Source organism: Triticum dicoccoides, chromosome 1B (genome assembly GCF_002162155.2).
Source record: "Triticum dicoccoides isolate Atlit2015 ecotype Zavitan chromosome 1B, WEW_v2.0, whole genome shotgun sequence".
Taxonomy (NCBI): Eukaryota; Viridiplantae; Streptophyta; class Magnoliopsida; order Poales; family Poaceae; genus Triticum; species Triticum dicoccoides.
Genome location: NC_041381.1, coordinates 414,586,940 through 414,594,460, shown reverse-complemented (window position 1 = coordinate 414,594,460; position 7,521 = coordinate 414,586,940).

Genomic DNA, 7,521 nt, shown 5'->3' with positions numbered 1-7,521 from the left:
CCCCCCCCCCAAGCTCCATTGTTGCTCCAAGCTCCATTTTCACCCGATCTCTCTCCCTAGCCAATCAAACTTGTTGATTTGCTCGAGATTGGTTGAGAAGGCCCCGATCTACACTTCCACCAAGAGAAATTTGATTCCCCCCACTAATCCCTAGCGGATCTTGTTACTCTTGGGTGTTTGAGCACCCTAGACGGTTGAGGTCACCTCGGAGCCATAGTCCATTGTGGTGAAGCTTCGTGGTGTTGTTGGGAGCCTCCAATTCAGTTGTGGAGATTGCCCCAACCTTGTTTGTAAAGGTTCGGTTGCCACCTCCAAGGGCACCAATAGTGGAATCGCGGCATCTCACATTGTGTGAGGGAGTGAGGAGAATAAGGTGGACCTAGTGGCTTCTTGGGGAGCATTGTGCCTCCACACCGCTCTAAGGAGACGTACTTCCCCTTAAAAGGAAGGAACTTCGGTAACACATCCTCGTCTCCATCGATTCTCCTTTTAGTTATCTCTCACCTTTACTTGTGCAAGCTTACTTCGTGTTGCATCTCTTGCTTGCTTGTGTGATTATTGTTATTGCATCATATAGGTTGCTCACCTAGTTGCATATCTAGACAACCTACTTTGAAGCAAAGCTGAAATTGGTAAAGAAAAGCTAAAAATTGTTAGTTGCCTATCCCCCCCCCCCCTCTAGTCAACTATATCGATCCTTTCAATTGTATCAGAGTCTCGTCTCTTTATTAAGGACTTTGCCATTTGAAGAGTATGGTTGACACCACAGACGGTGGGGAGGAGCACTCCGGTGTGAATTCGAGCTCGTCTACGGCCGATGGGGGAACTGCGGTCTCTCGTGAGGAATTCAATGTGGCTTTGGACACATTGAAAACCTCCATGACGACTGAGGTTGAAAGCATGTTTAATAAATTCTTAGAAGGACTTAAACTATCTACCTCGCCGATGAAAGTGGGTGATCCCACTAACAAGGTGACGGATGCTAACTCCGACAAGGGGGAAGCTAATAGTGAAAAGGGTCCTTCTACTAGTGGTAGAAACGGCACCGGCATCTTTGCCCATGTGGAACCTCCAATTTATGGAGGACCGATTCCCTCTACTCATTTAAATCATGCCGGCCCCCTCCTAAGATTGTGAAAATGAGGACTTTGATTCTTGGGTTTACCGCTTAATCATGTGAATACTAATTTTTGGAGAATCATTGAAGAAGGTTTCTATCCACGTGACCGAAGCAACTTCACCCCTAGAGAAGCCGTGGATAATCAATTCAATGAGAATGCTCTCTTCATCATCCAAGATGCAATTCCCCCAGAAGATCTCCCTTATCTCCGCCCCTTCGCCATGGCCAAAGACGCATGGCATTGTGTTGTGTCTCTCTATCGGTGAAGCGCAAGCATTCAATGCTCCAACTATGAAGTGGTGCAAGATGAAGCCGTTGAGTTTGCAATGAAATAAGATGAAGAACCTCGTGAGCTCTTTAGGAGAGTAACCAAACTCGTGGTCTCACTCCGAGATCATGGGAGCAAGGACACGGATGACAATTGGATCAAGCGCAGGTTCCTCAAGGCCATGATGCCCTACAACAAGGCCATGTCCTCCATCATCCGTGAAAGACCGGACTTCCACTCCGTGACCTCAAATGAAGTGTTGGATGAGTTCGTGGCAATGAGCATCTTGGACAAGAGCGCCGACAATGCGGTGTTGCGTTCTCAAAGAACAAAGAAGCCCAACCTTGCCTTGAAGGCCAAGGTTATTGTGGAAGAAGATGAAGAAGAGGAAGATGAGGAGGGAAACCCTGAAGATACAAAATATGATTATCGTGAGCACATGGCTCTTGCTTCAAGGCAATTTTGGAGCAAGAAGAACACAAGGCCCAACTTCAACAAGAACAACTCAGGTGGTTTCAAGGGCAAGCAACGAGTGAGAACTTGTTACAATTGTGGCAACGTGAGCCACTTTGTTGTGGATTGTCCTTACGAGAAGCGGGAAGACAATGGTGGCAAGCTCATCTGAAAGGACAAAGACAAGTCCTTCCCCAACAAGAACAACTTCACCAAAAAGACTCCTACTCGAGGGTTGGTGGTTCAAGAAGAATACCATGAGGATGACGATGATGATGAAGATGGTGAAGCAATGGCCATGGCCTCCGTTGCCATTGTCACAACTCCCCGGGTGTCTCTCTTTGATTCACCCAACGAGAACATCACCGCCAAGTGCCTCATGGCTAAAGCCACTAACAAGGTAACCCCCAACATCAAAACCACCATCATTACTAATCCCTCCTTAACGGATTGCATTGATGAAAATGAGGGGTCTAATGAAGAGATAAATGAATTTGAGTCTTTTATGAGTAAACTCAAGGGAAAATCCAAGAAGCACTTCGTTGCTCTCTTGGAACAACTTGGTGAAGCCAATGACATGATCGAGGCTCATGAAGAAACCATCTTTAAGATGGAAGGTCATAGTCGTGACTATGCCGATGAGATATCGGATCTCTCTAATGCTCTTGAGGAAGAGTGTGAGCATCGTTTGGCTCTTGAGGAGTCACACAACGATGACCATGCTAAATTAAAGAAAGATCTTGATCATGCTCTTGTTGTCTCTCGTGTGCTAAACTCCGAGAAGGCTAAACTTGAGGTTGACATTGCTAGACTTAAAGAGGAGTTTGATTTACTTGACAAGGCTCACAAGGCCTTGAAGGGTGCTCATGCTAGACTCAAGGAGTCTCATGATCAACTCCAAGTGAAGCTAACCAAGGAGAAACCCACCTTTCCTCATATGGTCTTAATTGATAATGCAAATGCTACTAACCCGTGTTGTGAGCATGTGCATCTTGTGGAGGAAAATGCCAAGTTGAAAGAGCAACTGGAGAAAGGCCTTGTGACATGCATTCAAGGTGAGAAGAACGTCAATGACCTTTTGAGCAATCAAAAGGAATTTGTGGCCAAGGAGGGAGTTGGGTTCACACCCAATTCCAAGAACAAGAAGAAGAACGACAAGACCAAACGACCTCCCCCTCTCAAGCAAACATTTGTGAAGGAGGGAGAGGGTGCTCCTAAGGAGAAGAAGAACAATGTGAAGGGTGGTGATGTCAAAAGGGGCAATGCCACCCCTTCCAACAAAGCCGGCGACTTTAACCCTTCTTATGTATTATGTCATGCTAGTGATGGGCATGTTTATGCTAAATTTGTTGGTTCTCCTTATGAGTACATTGAATGGTCTATTTGGGTTCCCAAGACCCTTGTTACTAACATCAAAGGACCCATTACTCAATGGGTACCTAAAACCAAGCATTGATCTCTTGTAGGTGTTTGCTTCCGGTGGAGGATCATGGTTGCTCGATAGTGGAGCCACAAATCATATGACCGAAAGCAAGGACTTGGTGGTGGATGTGCAAAGGATTCCATCTATGCCCACCAACATCGAGTGGGGTGATACCTCGTCTTCTAAGTTATTGGGTCTTGGCAAGGTTGTCATTTCTCATGATCTCACAATCAAGAAAGTCATGCTTGTTGAGTCCCTTGCTTACAATCTACTTTCCGTTTGTCAACTTGCACTCATGGGCTTTGCCACTTTCTTCGATATTGATACTGTGGCCCTCTTGTGGAGCAAGACTCTTAAAGTATCCTTTGTTGGGCATGTCGAGAATGGTATTTATGTTATTAACTTTTTGGAGCGACCCACTAAGATCGCGACATGCCTAATGGCTGAAGTTGATGTGGGATGGCTTTGGCATCGCCGTTAGCCCACGTCAATACGAGATCTTTGCAAAGTCTTCTCAAGGGGGACCTTGTCCGTGGACTAACAAATGTTAGTTTTGCCAAAGATCGTGCTTGCAATGCTTGTATCAAGGGAAAGCTTCATGAGACGGCTCACCCTCCCACGACTATCATCTACTCGAAGAGACCCTTGGAGCTCCTTCACATGGATCTCTTTGGGCCTCCATCCTTTGATAGTCTTGGGGGTAGAAAGTATTGCTTGGTGATTGTGGATGACTATTCAAGATATACTTGGGTATATTTCTTCAAGAGAAAAAGCGAGACTCAACAAACCGTCATTGACTTTGCAAATGAATCTCAACGTCAACATGATGCAAAGATCTTGATAATAAGGAGCGACAACGGCACCGAGTTCAAGAACTACACCTTGGATGAGTTTCTTAGTGATGAGGGGATCAAGCATCAATATGCTGCACCTTACACCCCTCAACAAAATGGTGTAGCGGAGAGGAAGAACCGGACGTTGATGGATGCGGCAAGGACCATGATGGCGGAGTTCGAGTCTCCTTACAACTTTTCGGCCGAAGCCATCAACATAGCGTGTCATGCATCCAATCGGCTCTACCTCCGCAAAGGCTTGAACAAGACTCCTTATGAAATACTTACCGGTAACAAGCCCAACCTCAAGTACTTCTGGGTGTTCGGGTGTAAGTGTTTCATTCTCAAGAAAGGTGTTCGTTTGTCTAAATTTGAGGCTAGAGCTTATGAGGGCATATTTGTTGGTTATGCTACAAACTCTCATGCTTACCGTGTCCTCAACAAGTCCACCGGACTCATTGAGGAGACGTGTAACATGGAGTTTGACGAGAATAACGGCTCCCAAGTGGAGCAAAGTGGTACTTATGATGTAGGTGATGAAATTCCTCCCCAAGCCATAAGAAGAATGGGTGTTGGTCATATCCTATCCATTGAGGAACCCCTTGTGGCTGAAGGAGAAGCACAATACTCCACTCAAGTGGAGCCATCACCAATCCAAGACCCACACGCTTCCGAAGAACAAAGTGAAGGCCCTCAATCTCGTGAACAAGATCAAGGGCAAGATCAACCTCAAGATGGTGGTGAACCACCAAATGATGCCTAAGGTCAAGTTCTCCCCTTCGAGCAAGTTCATGATCAAGAGCAAGGTCAAGATCAAGAACAAGCTCAAGACGACGCTCAAGATGATCAAGTAACCCCTCCTCTTTTCACATCCGAGGAGGAATTAGAGCGTCGTGCCGCGAAGATCGCTTCCAAGCTCACTACCAAAGGTCATCTCATGGAGAATGTGGTTGGAAGCCTAAGAAAGGGGGTAAGCACTCGTAGACAATTAGCAAACCATTGTGAACATCACGTGTTTGTTTCTTGTGTCAAACCCCAAAAGGTTTATGAGGTGCTCGAGGATCCGGATTGGCTCAATGCCATGCATGAAGAACTCAACAACTTCGAGCACAACCAAGTATGGAAGTTAGTGCCAAGGCCATCCGGGAATCATAATGTCATTGGAACCAAGTGGATATTCAAGAACAAGCAAGATGCTCATGGGATCATTGTTCGCAACAAGGCTCTTTGGTGGCACAAGGCTACTCCAAAGTTGAGGGTATCGACTACGGTGAAACCTTTGCTCCCGTTGCTCGCCTTGAATCTATTCGTTTGTTGCTTGCTTATGCTTCTCATCATAATTTCAAGTGGCAACAAATGGATGTGAAGAGTGCTTTTCTTAATGGTCCCATTAATGAGTTGGTGTATGTCAAACAACCCCCAGGGTTCAGGATCCCTATTTCCCCGATCATGTGTACCAACTCCACAAGGCGCTATATGGCCTTAAACAAGCCCCACGTGTGTGGTATGAGCATCTTACGGAGTTGTTACAAGATCGTGGGTTCGAAATCGGGAAAATTGACCCCCCTCTTTTTACTAAGAAGGTCAAAGGGGAGTTGTTTGTGTGCCAACTATATGTTGATGATATTATTTTTGGTTCACCTAACAAAGCTTTCAATGAAGAATTTTCCGCTCTCATGACCTCAAAGTTCATGATGTCTATGATAGGAGAGTTGAAGTTCTTTCTCGGGTTCGAAATCAAGCAAAGAAGAGAAGGAACCTTCATCAACCAAGCCAAATATGCTCAAGAGATTCATGCTAAGTGATGTCAAGCCGGCCTCCACTCCAATGCCCGTCAAATGCCAACTTGACATTGATCCCAATGGTAAAGCGGTGGATCAAAAGGTATATCGCTCCATGATTGGGTCCTTGCTTTACCTTTGTGCATCTAGACCGGATACCATGTTGAGTGTGGGAATTTGTGCACGGTTTCAAGCCGCACCTAAGGAAATCCACTTTGTGGCGGTCAAGCGAATCTTTCGATATTTGGCTCATACCCCAAACTGTGGCTTATGGTACCCAAGAGGATCCAACTTTGATCTTTTGGGCTACATAGATTCAGATTGGGCGGGAGACAAAGTGGATAGGAAGTCCAACTCCGGAGGGTGCCAATTACTTGGTTGCTCTTTAGTGAGTTGGTCTTCTAAGAAGCAAAGTTGTGTATCTCTCTCGTCCACCCAAGCAGAGTATGTGGTTGCTGGTAGTTGTTGTGCTCAACTCCTATGGATGAGGCAAACTTTAAAGGATTACAGTGTCACTTGTGACGAAGTGCCTCTTTGGTGTGAAAATGAAAGTGCCATCAAGATCCCTCTCAACCCGGTGCAACACTTCAAGACGAAGCATATTGAGATTTGGTATCACTTCATCCGGGATCACATTAGGCGAAGGGAGATCAAACTCATGTATATCAAACTCAAGATAACCTTGCAGATATTTTCACAAATCCCTTGGATGAAGCAAGATTTCGCGAGTTAAGGCATGAGCTAAATATCATTGATTCGAGCAATGTGGTTTGAACCCTTGCACACCCCACCATACTCATCATGCATTCTTGTCTAGGTGTAGGCATGGACATAGGGGGAGTGTTATTCTCTCAATGAACTTTCCCTCCCCCATTATGCATAAACTAATCAAACTCTTTCACATTAGCCATTTTTTATGGTACTTGTGCTTCAAAGATGAGTTTTGGTCATGGGCCCAAGGTTAAAATCTTCGCGGTGCCATACCTCCGAACTCAAACATAGGTGGCCTCGGCCACCGCACTCTCTTGGAGAGGAGTGTGTTTCTCGCCTTCTTTTGCCTGGTTTGCTTGTGTGTTTGCTCTTGTGTTTAGTCGTCTTTTTTTGTGAGCTAAGCCTTTTTGAGCCAGGCTTTTTGCGGCTGAGCGGTACTACCGCTGGGTGCGCGGTACTACCACTGATGATCATCAAGCGGTACTACCGCCCACCACAGCGGTAATACCGCTCCGGGGCGGGCGTGGGGGGTTATGTTGGGGAAGGGGGAGTTGCTTTTCTACCCCCATACCCATTCGCTCCACTCGCTCGTCTTCTTCGTCGCTCCAGCGACGCCTCACCGCAGGAGGGCTTCGGCGGGCCGCCGTCTTCGTGTCGTGCCTCTCCAGTTCCTTCGGTGGAATTGATCCCCACCGCGTCCTCTTGCCATGAATGCCGGTATTGCCCCCGTTCCCGTTCTCCTTTTGCCTAGATTTCACATCTAGTTGTCAGGGGCAATAGGCATTGCTTTGCTCGATTTTTGGCTAAGTCAAGGCTTGAGTAGGTTGGAGATGGCATCTAGACCTTGTGGATTGAAGTTTGGTAGGTAATTTTTTTAATTTGGCATCACCAGTAGTGCCGGATCTGCCCACGGCAGTAGGGAACCAGCGTTC